The 24,666-nt window shown below is 46.3% G+C and overlaps 1 protein-coding gene across 16 annotated transcripts in view; it reads right to left on the bottom strand.

The window, feature by feature from the left end:
- Positions 1–24,666, bottom strand: part of TRAK1 (trafficking kinesin protein 1) — a 178,256-nt gene that overhangs the window by 84,651 nt on the left and 68,939 nt on the right. Inside the window, exon 1 of one of the 16 annotated variants that reach the window (XM_070237942.1) lies at positions 6,076–6,163. The exons of the other annotated variants lie outside the window; for them this stretch is intronic. The gene's annotated coding sequence lies outside the window, so the exon portion shown is untranslated. Of the gene's footprint in view, positions 1–6,075; positions 6,164–24,666 lie in introns of those variants that run through there. 16 annotated transcript variants of the gene reach the window in all.

The raw sequence follows: 24,666 nt of genomic DNA on the forward strand, positions 1-24,666 counted from the left end.
GCCCAAACGCTGAGACTTGACCTGTCCTTCTACTTTCAGGGCTGAAGGTCAACCTATTTGCAGTGTGGGTCCTTGTGCCCAAGAGAGATCGTTTTCCTTAAGGCATAAGATGACCAGTGAGATAAAGTATCAAAAGGTGAGGCTGTGCCAAAATGCCTCTTTAAAAAAACTCTGTATATTTGATTTTTCCATAACGTGACCAGCCATATAAACATCAGCAAGTTTTCAGCTGCCTGGAAGGCCCAGAGAATCAGGGCATAGGAAAGGATTTTAGGGACTGCCCAGGGAGGTCTCCTTGACCTTGGCTGCAGAGCTGGAGGCCCCGGGGACCTCCTTTGGAGGGGGACACCACATTTGCCTCATGGAGAAGAAACATCCAAGGCTTGAAGTCGGGTAAACATAATATGAGAACCTTCGAGAATTCCCCAGGAATGCTTTCACCACGCCAAGCACCACGCCAGTGCCTTCAGAGCATTCTCTGACCCTCCCAGCAACCTGAGATGGGAATAATATTTGCTCTGTTTTATAGATGAGGAAGCAGAGATTCACAGAGCCTGTGGAATATATTGTTGGTCAAGGTCACGCAGCTAAGTAAGTGGCAGATCCAGCTGCACTGAAAGCTGCGCCCTTGCCTCTGCCATCCACTGCTCATCTCCCAGGCCCGCACACTAGAAATGCTGGAGAAGGCCAGCCCCGTGGCCGAGTGGTTAAGTTCGCTCGCTCTGCTTCGGTGGCCCAGGGTTTCGACAGTTCGGATCCTGGGTGCGGACATGGCACTGCTCATCAGGCCATGCTGAGGTGGCATCTCACATGCCACAACTAGAAGGACCCACAACTAAAAATATACAACTATGTACTGGAGGGGCTTTGGGGAGAAAAAGGAAAAATAAAATCTTAAAAAAAAAAAGGAATGCTGGGGAATTCCCAGGATATTTTGATGGGGAAGTTTTTGTGCTAAACATGCAGAAGACTTCTTAAGTATGGCAGGGATGTTCTATTAGACACACTGACCAGCCAGGGAGGTGTCAGAATGATTTTCCCTCCGAGGGCACAGCAAGCAGAGCCAAGAACTGAGGTAACTTGTCTGCAGAACCACGAAGGATCAGGGGCCTGAGAAGGACAGCCCTGGCCCCTCTCTTGGAGCTTATTCAAGCTCCTGGTGTGCAAGGACACTGTTGGCCCCACTTTGAGGAAAGGAACTCTTTATGTTCTGTATGGTCACCATTCCTCCACAGCTCCAACTCACATTATTAACAAGCTATAAAATGTGTTCCAGCATAAGTCTGAAATGAAGGGCATTAGCCTGCTGATTGAACCCAGACCCCAAGAGGTCCATGGCTTCTGGGAGATCTGCAGCAACAACAGCCCAGAATCCACTGACCCCTAGGCTGTCAAACCATCCAAAGGCCAGGCTCACCCATGCGGTCAGGGTGGATTTAGCCTCAGCATCTCCCCCTTCTCCAATTACTACAACAGCCCCACGGTAGCTGGCCTTGCTGCTGCTGGCACCATCTATGGAAAGATGCTTCTTTAAATCATGGTATTGCCCTGCTTTAAAAACCTCCCAGCTCTCTAAAAATGCTTCACGATTCAGCCTACAACTTCCTAAGACAGAGGCTACTGACTGTTTCCCAATGTCTAATTTCTGCTTCTTCCTTTCGGTAATATAACCCCCAGGGTGTGGTTGGGCACACAGCCACCCAGCTAAAAACTACATTTCCCAGCTTTCCTTGCAGTAAGGTGTGTCCATGTGCCTGGTTGACAGGATATAAACAGAACTTCCAAGTCATGCCCTCTCCAGCTGTGGAACTGCAAGAGATGGGGCTGGTCCTGGAGTCCTCTTCAACCACACAAGTAAAGGCAACACCTAGAGGGTGACCAGAGCAAGACTGGGTGCCTGGGACAACCTGGGGGAGCGGAGCACTCCTGAGCCACCTCATTTGGACTTTTAAGACAAAGAAATAAACGTCTACCTTACTGAAGTCCCTATTATTTTGGTCCCCATTAAAGCAGCCAAATCAATACCCAAACAGCCTTTCTTACCAAGCTCGGTCTCTGCTATTTTCTCCAATACCTCCTCAGTTAAGCCACACCAAGTTCTCACTCTTCTCCAAACACATTTTTGCAAAAGCTTGGTTTTTACACCAGCTGTTCTGTCTGGAATGCCCTTCACTACCCAGCAAACTCCATCTCAAAATATCACTCAAATGTCACTCTGTATTTCAAGTTTTCCTTGCCCTCTGTTGTCTGGGTATGTATTTAGTACATAGATTATTTCACTACAATGCTATAAGTGTTTTCTACAGTCTCTTCTCCACCAACGGTGAGCCTCTCAGGAGAGAGAGGATGGAAAATGGCACAAAGGAAAGGAAGAATCTGTAAAGGGGAGAGGTTGAAGCTGTCAAGCCCCTGTCCCCGAAGATGGACAAAGGCCCAGCCTTCAGCACAGGGCAAGTGGAGCCATCTAAAGTCCAGGTCTTTTCAAGCCCCTTTCAGTATCACCCTAGGTCTTTGTCCAGCATGGAGGAAAGTCCCACAGAGAAGTGAATGTCCCCTCAGCCACTCAGCAAACGCTGATCTGATCCAATGCCCACCATGCTCATGGCGCCACTTGGGGAGCAGAACATAACAGGTTTCTTCACCTCTTCAGAGCTATAACTCTTCTGAGGTTTTCTCCAAGGCATGTGGGTTTGGAGTGGGTCCTCCTATCCAAGGAGGAGGGCTTCATTTAGGGCTGCTTGGGAGGTAGGAGACGGTGTGGAGCCTGCTCAGCAACCAGAGGGTCTGGGGCTGTAGGTGCAGCTATCTCCACTCTCCACCTGACCTGGGCTAAATCCATACAGCCAGAGAGGGCCTAGAAGGAGGTCCCTCCAACTTAGGATTTGCACTGATGCCCAGGTGCAAATGCCAGCTTCATGAAACCTGCCAGGCGCCCGAGACAATGCTTACATTTCACAGCAGAAACAGTAGCTCTGAAAGTTAAACCTCGGAGAATCTCATTTAAAAATACAGACCCCTGGCCTCTAAGCAGAAGTCAGCATACCTAGTACCAGGCAGTTCCACGCTCTGAGTGGTGGCCTCCTCCAGATGGGCTGGGGGTAGCTGCCTGCACACGGGAGCTGGAGGGCTCTGGGCCCAGGAGAACCAGGAACAGCACAACCGCAAGGGAGGGCGGAGGGAAGAATACGGAGAGGAGAAAGAGCAGTGCTGGACAAGGAGGACACCTTAGTGAGGGAAAACTGGCAAAATCAGAGGAAGAGAGCAGAACAGACAGCACAGAGAAAGAGGGAAAGCAGGAAGTCAGGGAAGATTTGGAAGGTCAGGTAAGTAAACAGCACGACTGCCCCCTGCTGGAAGGAGCGAGAGGCGCTGGGTGCAGCAAGAGCACTGTTCCAAGAGTGTGGAGAATGGGATCCCGGCCCCGTCACCCCCGCAAGTCACGTCTCCATCTCTCTGGGACTCAGTTTCTTCACCTGTAGAACAAAAGCATCAGGTTGCAGAAAAGCTCTCTTCCTACCTAAATGTCTCTGAGCAGCCAGGCCAAGGGCTGTGTCTGGTGGCCACCAAGCACAGCACATCCTGTTCCACCGAGGAGGCACCCCTGGCCCTAGACATGCTGACTTCTTCCGAGATGCCAGGGATCTGTATTCTACATGAGATCCCCCCCAATGTTGGACACTAATTTAGAATTTTATAAATACCTGAGGGCCAAATTAAACGTGCGCCTCCAGCTCACACACTGCAATTTCCCATCCTGGTGTCTCACTCTGAGCCTTGGTACAATATTTTAGACTACATTAAAGGTAACAATCAAAGAAAAAGAAAAGGAACCCTAACTCATCAAGACCAGCCACATTCCAAAAGCCCATCTTTTTTCTATTTTTCTCTCACTGTTCCAACCCTGTTTTTTTCGTTTTTTTTTTTTTTTTTTTTTTTGGTGAGGAAGATTGTTGCTGAGCTAACATCTGTGCCAATCTCCTTCTATTTTGTATGTGGGATGCCACCACAGCATGGCTTGATGACTGGTGTGTAGGTCTGTGCCCAGGATCTGAACCTGCAAACCCTGGGCTGCCAAAACAGAGCACACGAACCAAACCACTATGACACCAAGCCAGGCCCAACCCATTCCATTTCTTTACCTACCAAGTTTCCACTTGGCCACAAGGATGGTGGGTGAGGAATGTAACCCCAGGTCTGTCAGAATCTGGCTGGAGGTAGTAAGCCTCTCTCATTACCCTCTACCCTTGGTAGTGATTGCAAACCCACAAGCAGTGTTTCAAAGACTTCATAAGACAAGACCCCTCTCCTACTCGGCCACTTTCAAACCATTATGTACAGACTTGGAAACAATTCCTTTTTCTTGAAATTATTAGGATTAAAGGGCACAGACTCAGACTCACACACAGGCCATATACTGGTGCTGGAGACACACGTGATACTTTGTAACTCCTGTCTGACAGATGTCCTTCTAGAAAATTCCTATCATAGGGTCATACAGTTGAGAGCTTTACCTTAGCATCTTCAGGGGACTCAGCGTTAGTAACTACTCTCTACACTACAAAAGTTGTGATTTCACATCTACAAAGGGACCATTAGAGCTAAAAATTACTGGCTCAACCACCCGATTTAATGGAAGAGGACACTGTACTCAGAGAGGCTGAGGAGGTGGCCAAATGGCACAGAGTAGCCAGCAACAGAACCAAGACTGGTGCATGGCCCTGGTGTGCAGCTCGCCACACGAGGGGCCTCAGGAGGTAGCAGTGCCACCCGGGATGCTGATCTGTTCCCTGTTTACCCAGCTCCCTGCCTCGTAACCAGTATGTGCTCAATAAACATTTGTTGATCAATGCAAAGCACTTGTATCTATTTCTGCATTTCATTTATTCTCACCAACCAGTGGGCAGTGCAGGGTGAGGACTAGGAACACTTTTTACAAATGAAACCAAGGTCCTGAAGATTACGTGAGGAGCCCAAGTCACTCCATTAGCAAATGACTGAGCCAGGCCCCACACCCCAGCCTGCTTCCTCCCAACCCTAATTCACACATGACTCCTTCCCACTGTCTGTGGCCCCTTGTGAGGATCCCCTAGGGAAGGAACCTGCAAGAAAGCATTTCTCCTCCCTTCACTAATTTGCAGGCATTTCAGAACTGAGGAACCCTCCCAAGAACCATGCACGGGGATGACGGTGCCACGGGGCAGGCATCGGCACACTGCAAACCCCGGGCTTCTGTAACAGGGTCTTCAGATGCTCCAGAGGCTCCACCCGAGACCTCTTGAACCAGGATCTACGCAGGTTGGGTTCAGGAACTGCCTTCTGTACCAAGTCCTCCAGGGGTTCCTGCACATCACCACTTGACAGCTGACAGTTAGCCCCTTGTGATTTTAATGAACTGAAGTTGCCTTCTCAAAAAAAATCAATACATAGGGCTTGTAGGTCAACATTCACACAGTACACAAGGGAGAGGGGGTCTCCCAGCTCGGTCCCTCCTGCACATCCACCCTCTCCCTGCTTCCCCTTGGGACTTCTTACACTCCGCACATCCGAGCCAGACCTCTTCTATCGCTTCCACTCACAAGAGGGGAAACTGAGGCCCTGCAAGGTTCAGGGACTTGGGTGAGGTCTCGAGGCTAAGCAGTGGCCCCACAAGACGCTAGGACCTCCAGCCTGCTCCCCTCGGCCCCGTTCCTCCTGCACCACCTCCGGCTCACAGGCCTGCCCCTCAGAGACAGGCACACGTCTTTTCTCTTCCTTTCCTGCCTCGCCTACTGAGGGAGAGTTAGTTCCCTCGCTGTGAGCAGTAAAGAGGGTCTCCAGTGGAAGGAAAGCCAAGCAGAGAAACCCACATGGAAGCAGAAAGAAGAAGCCAAGGAAACTATGATTCAGAGACAGAAACAAAAACCGACACTGGGGAGTTCTCTGGAATGGCCGTTGCCTTGATTGCCACCAGAAGCGACTCTTTCTAAGAAAAAGGATAAACAATTACCCTGGTTCAACTGACACCCAGTGAGACTGGGTGTCAGGTTCTAAGCTATCATTTAATCACACATGAACACCAGTTCCGAGGATACATACCCCGACAGGAGCACTGCAGCCGAGACGGCCAGGCTGCCCAGCATCCCGGCCAGAAGCAGGGTCTCCGACCACAGGCAAAGTGCAATCTTGTGCAATGGAATGTGGCACAGTCCACGGGGACAACATCAGCTCGTTGTGCAACAAGCCAGAGCAAGAAGAGGCAGGACAAAGCAAAGAAGGAAGGATCCTGTCACGGAGACCCCAAAAATGTCAACCAAATTCAGTGTTTTTCAGAAACAGTGACTCTAATAAGCTTTGTATAGAAATCTACAAAAGCAGATGCTATTACACTGCAGGTTAGATCGATTCCAATACTAAAACATACAGCTAGAACTGCACAGAACTTCATTTTATTTTAAAAGGAAAAATTAATGTGTATAAACCCAGCCCAGAGTTAAACCTCCAGGCAAAAGCTCAAAACATAGGGAGTGTTACTGGTCATTTGAACTTGTTTACAAGGAGAAAAACAGAAAAAATACTTTGGTTTTCCAACTGTCTTGGTAATTTCTCTTAAAGGTGTATATATTATAATCATGAGATTACCAGGGGAAACATTTTAAAATAGTTGGTGTCAGTATGATGGTAATTAAGGTGCTCACAGCTGAATTAGTGTTTAGACAGATGGAGCTGGTATAAATTGGAACAACACATGCAGGAAACAGTTTGACAGCATGTTTGGAGAACCAAAAATTTGTCATGACCCTTAAACCAGTAATCTCACACGCAGGATGAAATCTAAGAAAGGATTCCAAAAAATCTAAAGCGCAAAATACACAAGCATGTTTATAATGTGTCTGATAAGGTTAAAACCATGCATAACCAGGTTCCTCAAAAAGTTAAACACACAGTTACCTTATGGTCCAGCCAAGTCCACTTCTGGGTATATACCCAAAAGAAGTAAATGCAAGAACTTGAACAGCTATTTGTACACCCAGGTTCATAGCAGCATCATTCACAATGGCCAAAGTGGAAGCACCCCAAGTGTCCGTCAATGGACGAACGGATAAGAAAATATGGTGTAGACATATAACGGAATATTGTTCAGCTTTAAAAAGGAAGAAAATTCTGATACATCTACAACACAGATGAACCTTGAAGACATTATGCTAAGTGAAATAAGCCAGTCAGAAAAGGACAAACATTGTATGATTCCTCCTGTATGAGGTTCCTAGAGTAGTCAAACTCACAGAGACACAAAGTAGAAAGGTGGTTGCCAGGGGCTGGAGGGAGGCGGGACTGAGGAGTTAGTGTTTAAAGAGTACAGAGTTTCAGTTGAGGAGGATGAAAAAGTTCTGGAGATGGATGGAGGTGATATTTGCATGACAACATCAGTGTACTGCCACAGAATTGCAGACTTATAAATGGCTAAAATGGTAAATTTATATTATGTATATTTTACCACCATTTTTTTTAAAAAAAGAAGTAAAAGATGGTCACTGCATTAGGGATTTCCTTTCATCTCTCAGATTGGGGGATTTGGGCACCTCAGGGACAAGGTAAGAAGATATATACGTAGTAAAAGCTTAAGAATATTCAAAGGAATCAAACACACCATCAGGATATGGCTAATGCCAGGAGGGAAGGGAGCAGAGGAGATGGAGGGGATAGGCCGAGCAAGGATGCCCATTGGTCTAGGTCTGCCCATGACGGTCCCAGTTTACGCCTGTTGTTCCAGTGTAATTGCAATTATTACCCTTTCTCTCTCTCAAAAGCGTCCCTCTGGGACAGCCTGGCAGTTCCTCAGTAAGTTAAACACAGAATCCCCACACGATCCTGCAACTCCACTCCTACGTTTATACCCAAAAGGATTGAAAGTAGGTGCTTAAACAAAACCTTGTACACAAATGTTCACAGCAACACTATTCTCAGTAGTCAAAAGGTGGAAACAACCCAGTGTCCACCAGTGGATGAATGGATGAAGAAAATGTGGCATATCCACACAGTGGAACATTATTCAGCCGTGAAAAGGTATGAAGTACTAATACACACTACAACGTGGATGAACACTGAAAACACTATGCTAGGGCCAGCCGGGAGGTACAGAGGTTAAGTTCACATGTTCCGCTTCAGGGGCCTGGGGTTCGCTGGTTTGGATCCCAAGTGCAGACCTATGCACTGCTTGGCAAGCCATGCTGTGGTAGGCATCCCACATATAAAGTAGAGGAAGATGGGCACAGATGTGAGCTCAGGGCCAGTCTTCCTCAGCAAAAAGAGGAGGATTGGCAGCAGATGTTAGCTCAGGGCTAATCTTCCTCAAAAAAAACCCACTATGCTAAGTGGAAGACACCAGTCACAAAAGACTACATTTTATTTGACTCCGTTTACATGAAACGTCCAGAACAGGTAAATCCAGAGAGAGAAAGCAGATTGGTGGTTGCCCGGGGCTAAGAGGAGAGAGGAATAAGGAGTGAGTGCTAATGGGCATGGAGTTTCCTTTTGGGGTGATGAAAATGTTCTGGAACTAGATAATGGTGATGCCTGCACACATTTGAATATACTAAATGCCACTGAATTACACACTTTAAAATGGTTAAATGGTAAATGCTTTGTGTATTTTAACACAATAAACAAAACTCTACAAAACAAAAGTGTCCTTGCTGAAAAACCACAACAAAATCCCACCACACTCTCACTAGAATGGCCTAACAAAAAAGGCAGACAATAGCACGAGAGTCAGAGAGGGAGTGGGGAAACTGGGACCCTATACATTGCTGATGGGAACGAAAAATGGTACAGCCACTCTGACAGCAGTCCAGATCTGTAAATCTACTTAAAAAATCACTGAATTGTACACGTACAATGGGTGAATTTTATGGTATATCAATTATACCTCAATAAACCTGTTTTTTAAAAAACTGTCCTTGCTTGAACACTGATCACCCTAGCTTTGACCCCAGCATTTAGGAGATCTGAAATCACAACAACAAAAGGTTATTAAATATAAATGGGGGGGGTAACAGTATCTATAAATTCTTTCTGCATGCTTTTCTACGTTAACCGTCATATCCTCAAGACATTTTTTAGAAGATGTTTATTGCATTGCCAAACACAACCTCCATGTTTAGCAAAAGGGCAGTATTTAAGTAGGTCATAGCAACTTAATGGAATATAATAAAGCTGTGAAAAACAATTATTTGTTCATTTCCAGGGAAAGGTCATTTGGCAGAATAAAGATATGGCGGAACCGTGTTCCAAGCAGAGGAAACAGTAAATACAAAGAAAGGCCTGGGGCAGCTGGGGTGGCTGGAGCCAGGGGGGAGGGGAGAGGAGAGGCAGGGAACAATGAAGATGAAGGAAGAGAGGCCTCAGCACCCAGAACCTTTAGGCCACGGCAGGGGGCCTGAACTTACTCTGTCTGCAGCGAGAAGCCCATCCACAACCGTGCCATGATCTGACTCAGAATGAAGCAGGTCAATCCAGCTGCTGTGAGGACAGGGTGAAGGGACTATGAGTTCGTGGCTGGTGAGGAGGCTACTGCCACAGTCCAGGCAAGAAGGAATGGTGGCTCGGGCTAGCGTGATGGAGGTGGGAGAAGTGTTGGATTCAGGCAATACTTTGAAGGTTGAGGTACCAGTGCTTGCTGATGGATTGGATGGAATTATAAAGACAACACAGGTGAAGAGAAAAAAGCTTATAATAGAAAATTAAGTGGGGAAGGGGACTTTTTAGATTGACTACAATTATGCAAAAATTATGCATGTACTCTGTCTCTTTTAAGTAGGATCCTTTCTCATGGAATCTAGACAATTACACCAACCTAGAAAAATTGCTCTATGCGAAGGTTTTGGGTAGGTTTTTAAGCACTTTATCATATTTCTCTAGTTGTTAGATTGTTTTTCAAATTACGCATTGATAAGTGGCGTTGGGACATTAGAACAGTATATAATACTCTTAACAAATTACATTATTGATTGTTTTAATGATTATATAAAAATTAAATACACCACAGCTTACTCATTCAAACAAAAATTGTTTCCTTCAGGGGCCAGCTGGGTGGCGCAGCGGTTAAGTGAGCACGTTTCACTTCAGCGGCCCAGGGTTCGCTGGTTCGGATCCCAGGTGTGGACATGGCACCACTAAGTAGGTCAAACTGTGGCAGGCGTCCACATATAAAGTAGAGGAAGATGGGAGCGGATGTTAGCTCAGGGCCAGTCTTCCTCAGCAAAAAGAGGAGGATTGGCAGCAGATGTTAGCCAGGGCTAATCTTCCTCAAAAAAAAAAAATTGTTTCCTTCAAAGGCAGGCCTGGGAGGAGGGGTTAGACTGCCACTGGAAGAATTCCTCTTCCCAAACTTTCCTCGGGTCTCGGCACACTCTAAGGAGAGGGGCTCCCTTGCAACTGCTGGGGATACACAGGTGGCACAGGAAGGTGCTTGGAAAACCAGGACCACTTGGGGCCAAGTCTCCCGAAAAAGGCTCAAAAAGTGTGAAAACTCTTTTCTGGGCTTAAAAAAACAAAGTAAATGCTGCTAGATGGTGTAGTTTGTTTTGTTTACTTTTTTGTGTGGGGTTTGCCACATAAAGTAACCTGAAGGGCTCTAAACCAGGGCAGTGCTGACAGTGCCATCCAAGACCCCACAGCCCCTAAAGGCAAGTCCTTACAAAGAGAAGGACCACTTCACCCTGCTGAGCCTGTTTTTGTCAGTAAACTGTGCAGCAGACTTCTCCCCACTCAGCCCTGGACAGAGCACCTTTCATAGCAAAGCTGTTTCTCTCCCTCTGAGTAGTAATGCTGCAGGGGAGGGTGGGGACATTTACAAACTTTTAAGCAGTATCTCTTCATTTCTGGATTTATTCCCAGCCATCCATTACCTACGTTCCCAGTGCTCACTCTCTGTCATGAAGCAGAGAGCAAAGCAAAAAACTTCACTTCCAATTTCAGCACCTTCTCTGATTCCCTTGAGACTGCCCTCCTGCTGTTGCTATTTCCAAAGGAGGTTCAAGCCCGTCCCTTGCTGCCGTCCACTATGTGCCCAGCACACCAAGACACACAGGCCAAAAGCCCCGCCCCCCAGGCACTGGTGACCTCTCCATGCTCATCAGCCAACTCTCTTCTTTCCCTTAAACCACCTTGCACAGACAAGACACACACACACACGTGCTCACATCCTGCACCCCCAGGCTCTGTGTCCCCCACTCATGCTGCTCTTCTTTCCATCCTGAAATGCACTTTGCTCCCTCCTGCCTCTGAGCCTTTGCTCATGCTGGGCCTTCTGCCTGGAACACTCTTCCCTTCCTTCACTTCCTAACTTGCCTTTAGACCCCATACAGAGTCACTTCTTCAGGGCCACCCTCCTAGAAATCTCAGGCCAAGGGAGGCCTCAAAGTCATCCTCTCTCTGAACACCTGGCACTTTCCACTAATCACAATTTGCAGTCATCGATTCGGTGACTGATTACCAGCTGTCTCTTCCACTGGATGAGAGGCCCGTGATAGCCAGGACAGGGTCTGCTCAGGGTACAGAGCAGATACTCACTAAATGCTGCAGTATGAAAGGAGGAATGAATCCGGTTCTTCTTTTTTTTTTTTTTAAGATTGGCACCTGAGCTAATATCTGTTGCCAATTGTTTTTTTTTCCCTCTTCTCTCCAAAGCCCCCTAGTACATAGCTGTATATTTTAGTTGCAGGTCCTTCTGGTTGTGCTATGTGGGACGCTGCCTCAGTATGGTCTGACGAGCAGTGCCATGTCCGCACCCAGGATCCGAACCCGTGAAACCCCTGGTCACGGAAGCAGCAGCACGCGAAATTAACCACTCGGCCCAGGGGCAGGCCCCTGAATCCGGTTCCTAACAGGCACCTCTTGCGCTGGGGGAACAGACCTTCCCAAACACTCTGGGCAGAGAGGCAAGGACCTCCACTGAACACCTGCAGGAGACCTGGTGCTTTCACCTGGTCGCACAAATGCACAAGGCAAGACTTGCTTTCCTCTCTTTTCTGAAAACTTCCCTGGGCCTCAAAGGCCTGTCTGCCAAAGGGCACAGCTCACACCCAACCTGTAAAAGGCAAGGGATGAGCCAGGACAACAAAACACAACACGTGATCCTGGACTGGATCTTGAACCAGAAAGTTCTGTTTTGTTTTTCTTTTGCTATGAAACAATAATTCTCACTGATATTGCCCTATAAGTGGCATCTGACAATGTCTGAAGACATTTTTGGTTGTCACAACTGGGAGGGGATGCTACTGGCATCCAGTGGACAGTGGGCAGGGATGCTGCTAAACATCCTACAATGCACAGAATGGCCCCCACAACAAAGAATGACCAGCTTTAAAATGTCGACCATGCCAGGGTTGAGAAACTCTGCTTCAAAGGACATCAGTGAGACAACCAAATCTGAATACGGACCCTGTTTTAGATAACAGGACTCTGTCAGTGTTAATTTCCTGATTCTGAAAATTACACTACGGTTATATAAGGGCATGTCTGTTTTCAGGACACATCCACTGAATTTTTAAAGACAGCAGATCATGATATCTGCAACTTACTCTCAAAAGGTGGAGGTGCGGTGAGAGAAAGGGAAATGATAAAGCAAACGTGGTAAAACGTTAACATTTGGGAAATTGGAGCTGTACTAGATTTGCAACGTATCTCTAAGACTAAAGTTATTTTGAAATTTAAAAATCAAAAATATTTTGAAACAAACAAAAAGTCCAGAGGCTGGTGCAAATCAACCTTCCAGCTCGCATTTCTATTCTTTCACAGACATGGTATCAGACCTCCTTAGAGAATTTCACAGGTAAGCTTGCCACAGAGTTAGAAGGAGGAAGAGGAAAAAAAAAGGTCCAAAGCACTGGATACAGTCATTAATTCCAAAACCACTTTGAAATCTCTTCTCTACTTCCTTCGCTTTTATTTCTCTCCCCTCCTCGTGCCTTGGAAAATTCACTGACGATATTATTAGTACATCACAGATATCTCTCTGTGACAAATTCTGATCCATTTCCTTTTTCAGGGCTGGATAGTATTCCATTTTCAGTATGTAACACAATTCAGTTATCTAATTCCCTATTCATAAACACTTAACACTTTTGCAATTAAGGAACACTGAAATAAACATCCCTCTTTACCAGATCTCTTCACAGTTGTCCAATTATTTCCTTAAGATAGGTTCCTAGACGTGAAATTGCAGGGAAAACTTTGTATTCACTTGACCAGACTGACTTCTCGAGAGACGGACCAATTTATATCCCACAAAAAGCATATGAGAATTTCTCACTACGATGCCGGTGCGATGTGGATGTTGATTTGATTCACACACAATTTTTCTCAGGCAAGGGGAGCCAAATAATGAGAATAATGACAACCTTCCACAAAAGGAAAAACTCTTCGGTTCTTGTGTTGCACAGGCAGGAGCCTTTTCAGCTCTTTGAAAGAAATTTAAGATAAATTCTGCATCCAAGCCTCCATCTCCAGGTAGGTGCACCCCGACCTTGCATGGCTCTTGGCCTGCAGAGGGCGGCACTTCCTCCTGCGCCCACCTCAACAGGAGCCACAGGAGCTCAGAGGCCCCTCCCCCTGCATGCCTCACAGCCCTTCCCCTGCAACGTTGTGTGGCTCCAGCCACAGGGAGAGGAGTGGAGCTGCCTCCATGGGCTATTCATGTTATCTCCCAATGTACGGTTTTTGTTATTGTTCTGGTTACAGAGTTGCGTAACTCCTGTTATTTTTGTGTTCAATTTTGCAGAAGACACAAGTTTTTCGAGAAGAAATACATCGTGCTGGTGCAAGAATGCCTGTAGAAAGTTTAATTTTTGTACGTCCTATTGATCATTTTCTTTACAGTTCTAGCCTTTGTGTCAGGCTTAGGATGACCTTCCTTGTCTCAAGATTATTAAAATATCCAGCAGTATTTACCTCTAGCCCGTTTATGGCTTCATTCTGAACATCGTATCTTCGAACCACCTAGATTTTATTGGGTTTGAAGGAGTTATGTAGGGATCCAGCTGTACTTTTTATAAAGACAACAGACAACAGCACTAATAATGCACACATTTATGGAGCGCCACCATCACCAGGCATTTACATCCACCAAAATGTTTAATCCTCCCAACAGTCCTGAGAGTGAAAATGCTCCCCACTCGTTTTACAGAAGGAGAAACTAAGGCACAGAGAGGTTGGATAACTGGACCCATATCACATTATTAGTAAGTAGTGGACCTGGTTTTCTAACAGAGTCTGGATCCAGTGGCCACAGCCCTAGCCACCACCACGTTGCCTCTGGCCCTAAAGACCGTGGTCTCACCGATAAATTACTCATCTTCATAACTCTCTTTTCTCTGAATTTTCCTCCTATTCCCAGAATCCACTTTCTGGAGTATTATGCTTTGAGATTTCCATAAAGAGAGCACATAGCTAACGCTTCTCTTTCTGACCCATTCTGAGACCGCATCTTCAGACAGGAGCATCACAGTGAGATGAGATGTGACTGATTTTACTTTGGTCTTGCCTCCTGGTAGGTCCACTTTATAAGGTTTCATTACTTGCCTGCCTTTTGTTTTGTAGAATATGTACCACCAGATTCTTTTCTCCTCTAGTGGCTCAGGACAGAGCTTCCTGAAACAGTGCTGGGAATGGAGGGTACCAGGCAGCGTCCAGGGTGGCCTTGGCTATAAGCTACCATCTCCATTTACCCCTCATGCTGTGCAAACACCGTCATTTTCTTGTGTGGGGCATGATGTGAAAGACGAGTGAACACTGATTTTGAAGGTTCACATCATATTGTTATTTCTGATCAAGGAGGCAGAGTAGACACTGCTAGTGGCTTCCTACTATCCATACTTCTCCACTTCCCTTAGTATCCAAGCCCTGAGCCCTATGGGAATGCTACATTTCTCAGCCTCCTTGGCAGCAAACTGTGACCATGGGGCTAAGTTTTGGCCAATGCGCTATCAGCAGTGGTATATGAAGCTTTCCTAAAGGCTGCCTGGAACTTGCACATAATAGCTGGAACTCGAGCAGCCTTATCAGACCATGAGGTCTAAGGATGCAAACTACAACTAGTATGGTGGAACTGAAGGACAGGAAGAGCCTGGGCCCCCAAGGACAGCAGGGCTGCCCCAGCACCACAGTTTCCTCTGAACTTCTTTTATGTGAGAGAAAAATAAATCCTATCAGGGGAAGCCACTGTTCTGTGCAGCCAAATCTAGCCCTCACTGATACAGGTACTTACCATTAAATTACTAGGAGGTAAATCTATATTTCTCCAATTATCCACAGCAAAAATAGGATACCTGATTGCATTTCATTTCACCAATCTCCCTCTACCTGTTGGGTGTTGTTGCTCTAATCTGGGGGTTCAGATTTACTTTCCTGTTTTCAAATTACTAATTTTTTACACTTGCACTTGCTTTCTATTCACCTAATATTTACAGTTAGACTCCATAAGGCTTTCAAGGCAGCCTGAGCAGCTGCCAGAGTTCAGGGCCCACATCCTTCTACTGTCCTCTTCTTCCCAAAGTTAGCTCTCTAGAAGTCAGTTAGCATCAAGGGGCAAACTCTGAGATAAAGAGCTAAGGTCCAAATCAGGAAAACTTAATTTTATTAATAGAACAAAATTTTGTGAAAACATAATACCTACTGTGCCCCCACCATTCAATGCAATCAACTGTTTTATTGTCAATCTAAATTATTTCCCCAACAGGAAATTCTGTTTATAAACGAACAATGGTGACTTTTTCAAAACATCAAATGAGATCATCTGGATATTAAAAGAATTCAAACTCATCCAAAAAAGTATTACTGCAGCCTGGTAATAAATAATTAAACAAAATAGATAAAATAATAAAACCTGAGTGAAACGATTCCCTGTTACTCGAACCAGGTTTCAAACTAACACCAACGTTAATTCAAAATATACAAAGTTACAAAGGACAACTTTCTACAAAGCAGAATACAAATGAAGAAATATAAAGCTGTAATAAAGGGAAAATTTTATACTTATCAGGTGATGTAGTTATAATACGCAAGTGTCAGGGACAATTAAAGTGTCTATTCAGGTACACTGAATGGCATGATGACTGCTCAAGAAGATCCCTCACTCTGCTCTCCTAGGCTAGGGTGAGCCTGCAAGAACTAAGAAAAACAAAGAGAGCAGAAACCAAGAATTGACTTTTTTTTTTCCTTTGGTAAAGAAGATTGGCCCTGAGCTAACATCTGTTGCCAATCTTCCTTTTTTTTTTCCCCTCCCCGAAGCCCCAGTACATAGTTGTATATCCTAGTAGTAAGTCATTCTAGTTCTATGTGGGATGCTGCCACAGCATGGCCTGATGAGCAGTGTGTAGGTCTGCGCCCAGGATCCAAACTAGCAAACCCCGGGCTGCTGAAGCAGAGCACATGAACTCAACCACTCAGCCACCGGGCCAGCCCCAACCAAGAAGTGACTTTTTGAAAGCTTATTAAAAATGCAGCCACACTGGGGGAGACAAGAGGAGATGGGAGGGTGACAGCTAAAGGGTATGGAATTTCTTTTCAGGGTGATGAAAATGTTCTAAAATTGACTGTGGTGATGATTGCACGACCGTGTGAACATACTAAAAACCACCAAATTATACACTTGATATGGGTGAATTATATGGTATGTGAATTATATCTCAACGAAGTGGTCATACACACAACAAATGCAACCACAAGGACTGTGAAGGTTGTGTTGCTGAGCACACCGCCTACCCCTAGGCACACGGCCAAATCTCTGGAAAACAGAAACATTGGTCGTGAAAAAATCTGAATCCCCCAGAAAGGTTAAAATGTCGTCCCCATCCACTGTTTGGAAAGCCCAAGGAACTTCTAATACCATTTACAGACATTTCTACTAAAAATAGCTTAAGCAAAATGAGATTTCATGCCTAGAAACAATAAGCTTTGGCTGCCTGGAGAATTCAGTGACATGGAATCACTGTTTCACTGTTTATAACTCAACAGTGCTGAGTGGGTGGGGCACTGCTGGGCTCACGAATAGCCCTTTGAAATTTTTTTGGCTTCCCAACCAAACAGAGATCTTTCTCTCTTATTGTTAAGTTGATGTCCAGATACAGATCAGGCCTGGAAGGTCTAGGCCAGGAGTCTGCCAACCACAGCCCACAACGAAATCCAGCCCCCTGCTTGTTTCTACAAATGAAAATCTTATTGGAAACAGCTATGCCCGTTCCTTTAGGTACTGTCTACGGCTGCTTTCAGCTACAACAGCAGACATGAGTAGTTGTGACAGAGACCACGTGACCTCCAAACCTAAAATAGTCACTCTATGGCCCTTTAGGACAAGTCTGCCAACCCTTGCTCTAGGGCCATGAAAGCCAAGCCCTTCCCCACCCACCCCCGACACCAGCTCTCTAGCCCAGCAGGGCTAAGAGAACAAGCAAAGGGCTTAGAGGTCAGGACGCCATGAGGTCTTCCTGAAAACCAGCTACGCGCCTGGGCCATTCAAGGCCGCTCCTGTCACCTGAGGCTCTTCTAAAACCCAGGCTCTTCATTATGCTCATGATCCTTCCTTCACTCCCCAGCCTTGCTATGGTTCACTGTGAACGAAGTATCATTTCACAACTCCGTGACTTTGAGCTGGGCCACGAACTCGCTTTGGCCAATGGAATGTGAGTGGACATAATTTACTGCACATCCAACCAGAGACTCTGAATGTGCCTGTGTGGCTGAGTTCGTCCTCTCGACCTCCTGTCCTCTGCTAGGAGAGGACGGCCCTAGACAGCCACTGCCCCTTTCACCCAAATCCTTAAATGAGAGGAAAGTGGAGCAGGCCTGAACCGAAGCCCAGGCGAGCCTCAGGTGACCTACAACCGTGAGCCAGGAATAAATGCTGCCGTGGCCACTAAGGATTCGGGAGTTGTTGTCACCCAGCATTTCTACAGCAAAACCTGACTGATACACACCCAATTTAAAACCACGTACAGTACCACTACCGATGGCTCGAAGAATAAAGTTCACCACCTGGGACTGAAATGACACTACCATCAGGATCTCCTAACAAGCAGTCTAAGCAAGAAAGACATAGCCACCCCCAGCTCTCATAACACGCTCTCTAAAACAATTTCTGGAATTAGGTCCAGCGAAGAGCAGAGGGGGATGGCATAAAATAAAGATGGGTGATCAAGGCCAGAGAAGGGACTGGGCGGGGGGAGATTTCCTTTATTCTACACAACTAAAGCAGCCGGCCTCACCTGTCAGACTCTGGACAATGAACTTCTCTTTCCCTCATCCCCTTTCAAAAGGCATAAACCCAGGGCGCTGCAGGCATCTGATCTCAAGGTTAAGGGGGCCGCTCCTGTTGCTAGTCTTCCCTGGCCCACTAGGTGGTGCTGCATCCGCACCTGGGCTGGCCCATTCCCTGCCTCCTGGGCCCAGCAGAGGAAGCAGAGTGGGCGCGAGATTTCAGATTTGCCCCTTCCCATTTCTACTCACCACAAACCCCCACATAAACAGAAATAGAGCTGAAACAACACCGAGCAATGGAGTCCAAATCTGCAGTTACGACAACCTGAATTGTCCATGAGGTTTTTTCGATACAGAAAAAAAGTATACTTCTATTTATCAGATAAGCTGAAACCTAACATGTTGGGTTGGAACTGAGAACAGAACTTATACCAAGAGATGAGAAGGAATGTCAGGGTCCCCATGCCCACAAGCTTAGCCTCATACCATCCTTCTGTCCACTAAGAAGCAAGACTTTCCTTCTCTCCCACTAAGAAGGTAGTACAGTTTGGCCCAGGTACATATTCCATCAAATAGATCAAAACACATCTAGAGGTGAAAACCTCCCGGAAGATGATGAGTCAAGTTTTGCTCTGAGCTGGCTCACTCGGGGTCTGGGGTCAGTGTCTGCCTTCTCTGGCTCCTCCAGCCACATCCAGTTCAATTTCTCTATCTGCCTTTAAAGATCCTTGCTCACTTGAGACTCATGCCACCCTTGCTTATGCTCACCTGTCCACTTCCCAACCCCTCCCCCCACCAAGCCCAGCTGGCCATCCAGGCTGTCGTCACCCCCTCCAAGCTGGACACCATCCAACTCCCCAACTTCAATTCCCAGACCTCACACTCCACCTCTGCCCACCACACCTGGCCACCTCTGAAATCTGAAATTCAGAGGCCCCCCTTCCTGACCATGACCCCCAGTCCTCACAGTTCTCCGTCACTTACTTCCACTGTACCACATCAGGACCCACACCCCTTGATCCCTCCACTTTGCCTCTATCGCCGCCTTCCCATCCAGCTTAAACCCCACAGCCCTTTGCTTCAGCTAGCCTCCTTCACTCTACAGTACTTTCCTGACACCCACAGGGCAAAACCCAATTCTGGGCAAAACCAACTGTCCACCTTCCTCTGCGCTGCAGCTGGGCATCCAGAGGTACTAGGGGAAATGACAGCGCTGACCAAGAGCCCTGTGATGCCGTGGACCCCCACCCTCACAGGGCCCTCCATGCTTGGCACTCCGTCTCCTACTCCAACACAGTGCAGGGTGGCAGGGGAGGAAGTGAGGTGGGCTGGACAACGTCTGAAACAGCCTCTCAGCAGAGCGGTGAATTATGGGAAAACTGCCTTCTGTGCAGCTGCCAGTCATCCAGAGGGCGAGCTGGCCATTTCTTCGTGTGTTCTCACTCCCTCATTCTTTCTCCCCCCCAGCGGTCAGGTTCCCTCCCAAAGACTTGCAGAACTCACAGCCTTCAGGCCTCCCACTTCACTTCATTCAAATGCTCGCCTCCCTTCTCACTGACCTCCACGTAAGAATTCAGAAGACCTACTGCACACTGACTGCATGCAGAGAGCGCGCTCACAGCCTAGTCACGCTTCTCATCTAGTCACTCTCCTGCAAGCTCTCCGTCAATATCTGGGTAACACCTTGACTAATCTTCTCACTTCTAGGTAAACCCCAGTGTAGCCCGAATGAGCATCATGAAGCCCCTTCATTTCACAAGATGTGTGTCAGATAACCTAAGTTGTGTGACATTGCTCAAGTTACTTAAGCTCTCTGTGCCTCAGTTTCCTCATCTGTAAAACGGAGATAACGATAAGACGTAGTTCACAAGGATGTTGTGTGGTGTGACTTCCAGCCTCCAAGATGGTCCCCAATGATCCTCACTTGCCTTGTGTGGTACCCACCTATGCTGAGCCATGGCTAGTCCATGAATCCAACAGAATATGAGGGAAGTGACTATGTGACTTCTGAGGCTAGGTGATAAAAGACACTGAAGTTCCCAGTCTGGTCTTGCTCTTGGATTGCTCCCTCTGCAGGAAGCCAGCTGCCATGTCTTCGAGACTCTCAAGTAGCCCTATGGAGGGCGCATGTGGCGAGGAACTGAGGTCTCCCCACAGAGCCAGCACCACTGCCGGGCATGGGAGTGAACCATCTTGGAAGCGGGTCCCCCAGCCACAGGCAAGCTTTCATCTTTCCGTAAGTAACAGCTTTACTGAGATATAATTTACACACCATCAAATTCACCTTTTAAAGTGTACAATTCAATAGGTTTCAGTATATTCACAGAGTCACGTAAGCATCATCATTACCTAATTTTAGAATATTTGCATCATCCGAAAAAAAGAAACCCTGGGCCGGCCCGGTGGTGGCCCAGTGGTGCAGCGGTTGAGCTTGCACGTTCCACTTCTCGGTGGCCCGGGGTTCACCGGTTCGGATCCCGGGTGTGGACATGGCACCACTTGGCACGCCATGCTGTGGTAGGCGTCCCACATAGAAGGCAGAGGAAGATGGGCACGGATATTAGCTCAGGGCCAGTCTTCCTCAGCAAAAAGAGGAGGACTGGCAGTAGTTAGCTCAGGGCTAATCTTCCTCAAAAAAAAAAAGAAAAGAAACCCTGCACCCATTAGCAGTCACTCCCCAATCTCCCTGCCCCAGGCGCCCCTGGCAACCACTAATCTACTTCCTGTTTCTATGGATTTGGCCTATTCTGGACATTTCACATGTGATCTTTTGTGTCTGGCTTCTCTCACTTAGCATACTGTTTTCAAGGTTCATCCTTGTTGTGACATGTATCTGTAACTCATTTCTTTTTATTGCTGAACAATATTTCATGGCATGAATATAGTACATTTTGTTTACCCAGTCATCAGCTGATGGATATTTGGGTTGGTTCTACTTTTTGGCTATTATGAGTAATGCTGCCCAGACTTGCAGATAAGGTTTTGTGTGGACTTGTTTTCATTCTCTTGGGTACATAACTAGGAGTAGAACTGCTAAGTCATACAGTAACTATGTTTAACCTTTTGAGGAACTCCAGACTGTTTTCCACAGTGGCAAGCTTTCATCTTGACTGCAGCATCATGAGAGACGCTGAGGCAGAACCACCCAGCTAAACTACTCCTCAAGTCCTGACCACAGAAATATGTGAGATTAGAAATGTTTGTTGTTTTCAGCTGCCAAGGTTTGGGAAGTTTGTGACACAGCAATAGATAACTAATATATGAGAATTAAATGAAGTTATTAGACATAAAAGGCATTTAGGACAATGTCTAGCACAGAGTAAGTACTCTATTAATGCTAGAAACTATTATTATTATCAATATCTTCCCACCACAGGGCCTTTGCTCATGCTGTTTTCACTGCTTGGAATGTTCTTCCCCCCCCACCCTGCTAACTCCTACATATCCTTCAGATTTCTGCTTAAATACTGCTTTCCCATAGAAGCCTTCTTGGAAATGCCACATCAGAAATCCCCTTTACACAATCTCTTAGCACCCTATACTGCTCCTACGAATATCAAACATAGTTGCAGTTAAATAGTAATTTGTGTAACTATTTTTAAGACGTTTTTCCTCTCCTGAAATATAAAAGAATCTCAACCTGGCACCCTGCCCTATCCTCTGTACACACAGTAGAAACTCAACGATACCTCTTAAAGGCCAAACACCCACTAGAAAAATGAGCAATGACAAAAAAACAGGCTGTTCGCAGAAAATGAAATACAACAGAAAAGAGACGCAGGCTTATTGATAATTTAAAAGACACAAAGCAAGATGAAATACCCTTTTTCACGACTATCTGATAAACCAAGATGAAAGAAGTTGATAATGTCCAGAGTTGGCAAAAAAATAACTGCCAGAAACTGCTACTCTCTCACACTGGTGCTGGGCACTTTCTGGGTGCAGGCTGTCTGGGGGGGTGGTGTCGTAATGTCCATCAGTTTCCAAGGGCACAAGAAGCCCCTGTGAGCTTATAGGCAGGCAGGATACGAGATCTAAAACCCATACGTGCAAGAAGGTTCCTTGGAGCACTGTTTAAAACGCAAAAAACTGGAAACAACTTCAGGCATCCCTAAGGCAGGGGCTGCAGAAGACAGCGGCTGTGCCGTGGATAGTACGAGTCGTCAGCACACGAGCTGCCACGCTAGCTGCCACCTTCACAGCAATTCTACGTGCAGGCCGGGGCCTGACTGCTCATTATGTAGCCTAATGAGGCCGTGTGCACGCAGTTACAACTGAAATCCAGCTTAAGTCATTTGATGTTAGTTTCTCCTTTATGTTACAGTAACACATTACGCTGATTCTTTTAAAATTACATGTTTGTGAGGACTAGTTATCTATTAATTTCAGATTAATACAGGAGGAATTACAAAATGTTTGTTATGAAAAGGAACATTACATCTTCTAGGACTGAGAACTTCTGGTTTAAATAAAGGAATGATGATGATGATACAGCCACAGAATGGGAGACTATGAGGCTATTTTAAAGAATAAGGCAAGGGCTGGCCCCGTGGCCGAGTGGTTAAGTATGCGCGCTCTGCGGCCCAGGGTTTCACCGGTTGGGATCCTGGGCGTGTGGCACTGCTCATCAGGCCATGCTGAGGTGGCGTCCCACATAGCACAACCAGAGGCACTCACAACTAGAATATACAACTACATAGTGGGGGGCTTTGGGGAGAAGAAGAAGAAGAAAAAAAAGAAAGATTGGCAACAGATGTTAGCTCAGGTGCCAATCTTCTAAAAAAAAAAAAAAGAAGGCAATTTTATATGTACTATAATAAAACAACCTTGACTAATATTGTTAATTTTTTTAAATGCAGCTCAGGGTATATAGTATGGTCCCATGTGTGTTTTTTAGAAAAAGAATTACGTGCATTAAAACTTCCTGGAATGATTTTTTTTTTTTTAACTGTTAAACTGCATCATAGATGGCGGAGTGAGAGTTACTCTGCATCGACTATGCTTTGGTATAATTTCAAGTTTTCCCACTTACGTGTGTTATTTTTACAATTTAAAACCCGAGGTAAACAAATTATTAAGAAAGAAAAATGCAGTATCAAGGAAGTTATACTTAAACAACATCGCTGGGTCTAAACCCTGAGGACCCCTGTGTGACAGGAGAGGACAAGCCACCTCACCCAGCGTCCTTCCAGGTGATGGCGATGACGGCACCCGCCGGGCAGGGCTTGCTGAGGACAAAAGGAGGCCCCACAGCAGTGCGTGGAATCCTGCCACACACAGAGCACCGACTCAGTAAGTGTCAGCTTCTGTTCGGATTTGTGAGGACTAATTTATATGTCAACTTGACTGGGCCATGGGCTACCCAGATATTCGGCCAAACTTTATTCTAGGTGTTTCTGTGAGGGTGTTTTTGAATGAGATTAACATTTAAAATCCGTAGACTGAGTAAAGCAGACTGGGTGGGCCTCACCCAATCAGTTGGAAGGGCAGAATGCCCTCGGGCAAGTACGAAAGTGTTCCTCCGGCCTGCCTTCAAGCTGACATCAGTTTTTTCTTGCCTTCAGACTTGAACTGAAGCCATGGCTCTTCCTAGGTCAGAAGCCTGCTGGTCTTTGGACTGGAACTGCACCATCGGCTCCCCCAGGTCTCCAGCTTGCCCACTAGAGATCTTTGGACTCATCAGTCTCCATAATCATGTGAACCAATTCCTTATAATAAACCGCTCCCCCCATTGTTGGTTCTTTTTCTCTGGAGAGCCCTAAGAGAAGATTTTTGAAATCTGATTCATTCTGGGTCTAATTACATTTATAAAGTTGCAGTTCATGATAGTTTCGCCTTGGTGTACTCAAGTTCGTCACTGTTCACACGAGAGCAGGGGTCACAGAATACAGACAAGTTTCTGACCCCAAAGTTCCTCATGGGGCTATGAGTCCTGGAGTCACCAGTGCACCGTGTGGACAGGGGCGATGCCTGCACCCTGGACCCTCTCTCAGTGCATCCCTAGAAAGCCCCTACAGCAGCCCTCGGCTGTGAGAGAAGAACAGGGCGCTAATAAGGGCAGAGGCCCATGCCTGGCCCCTGAGCCAGCAACTGCCTCCGAACCCTGGTCTGGTGACACTGAAAGGAGAGATCCTTGAGAAAGCGGGGCTGCTTCTGAAGTGACCCTCCCTCTGATACTTGCACCTCAAATGAATGTAAATCAATTATGAAAACTCAGCATTTAAAGGAACACCATTAGGAAGGCTATTTGTGGCTGGGATCAATGTTCTGAAGCCCCTGCAAAGCACTCCTCATGAAGTCTTTGATAAGATTACTCTTTAACTTTTTTATTATAATTTATTATTTGCTGGCTTCCTAAAACGGTTTCAAGTGGGCAAAGAGTAACATGAATACATTAGATACATTAAAAACTTGTTTCAAATTAAGAATAAAAAC

This window comes from Equus caballus, chromosome 16 (genome assembly GCF_041296265.1).
Source record: "Equus caballus isolate H_3958 breed thoroughbred chromosome 16, TB-T2T, whole genome shotgun sequence".
NCBI classification, from domain to species: Eukaryota; Metazoa; Chordata; class Mammalia; order Perissodactyla; family Equidae; genus Equus; species Equus caballus.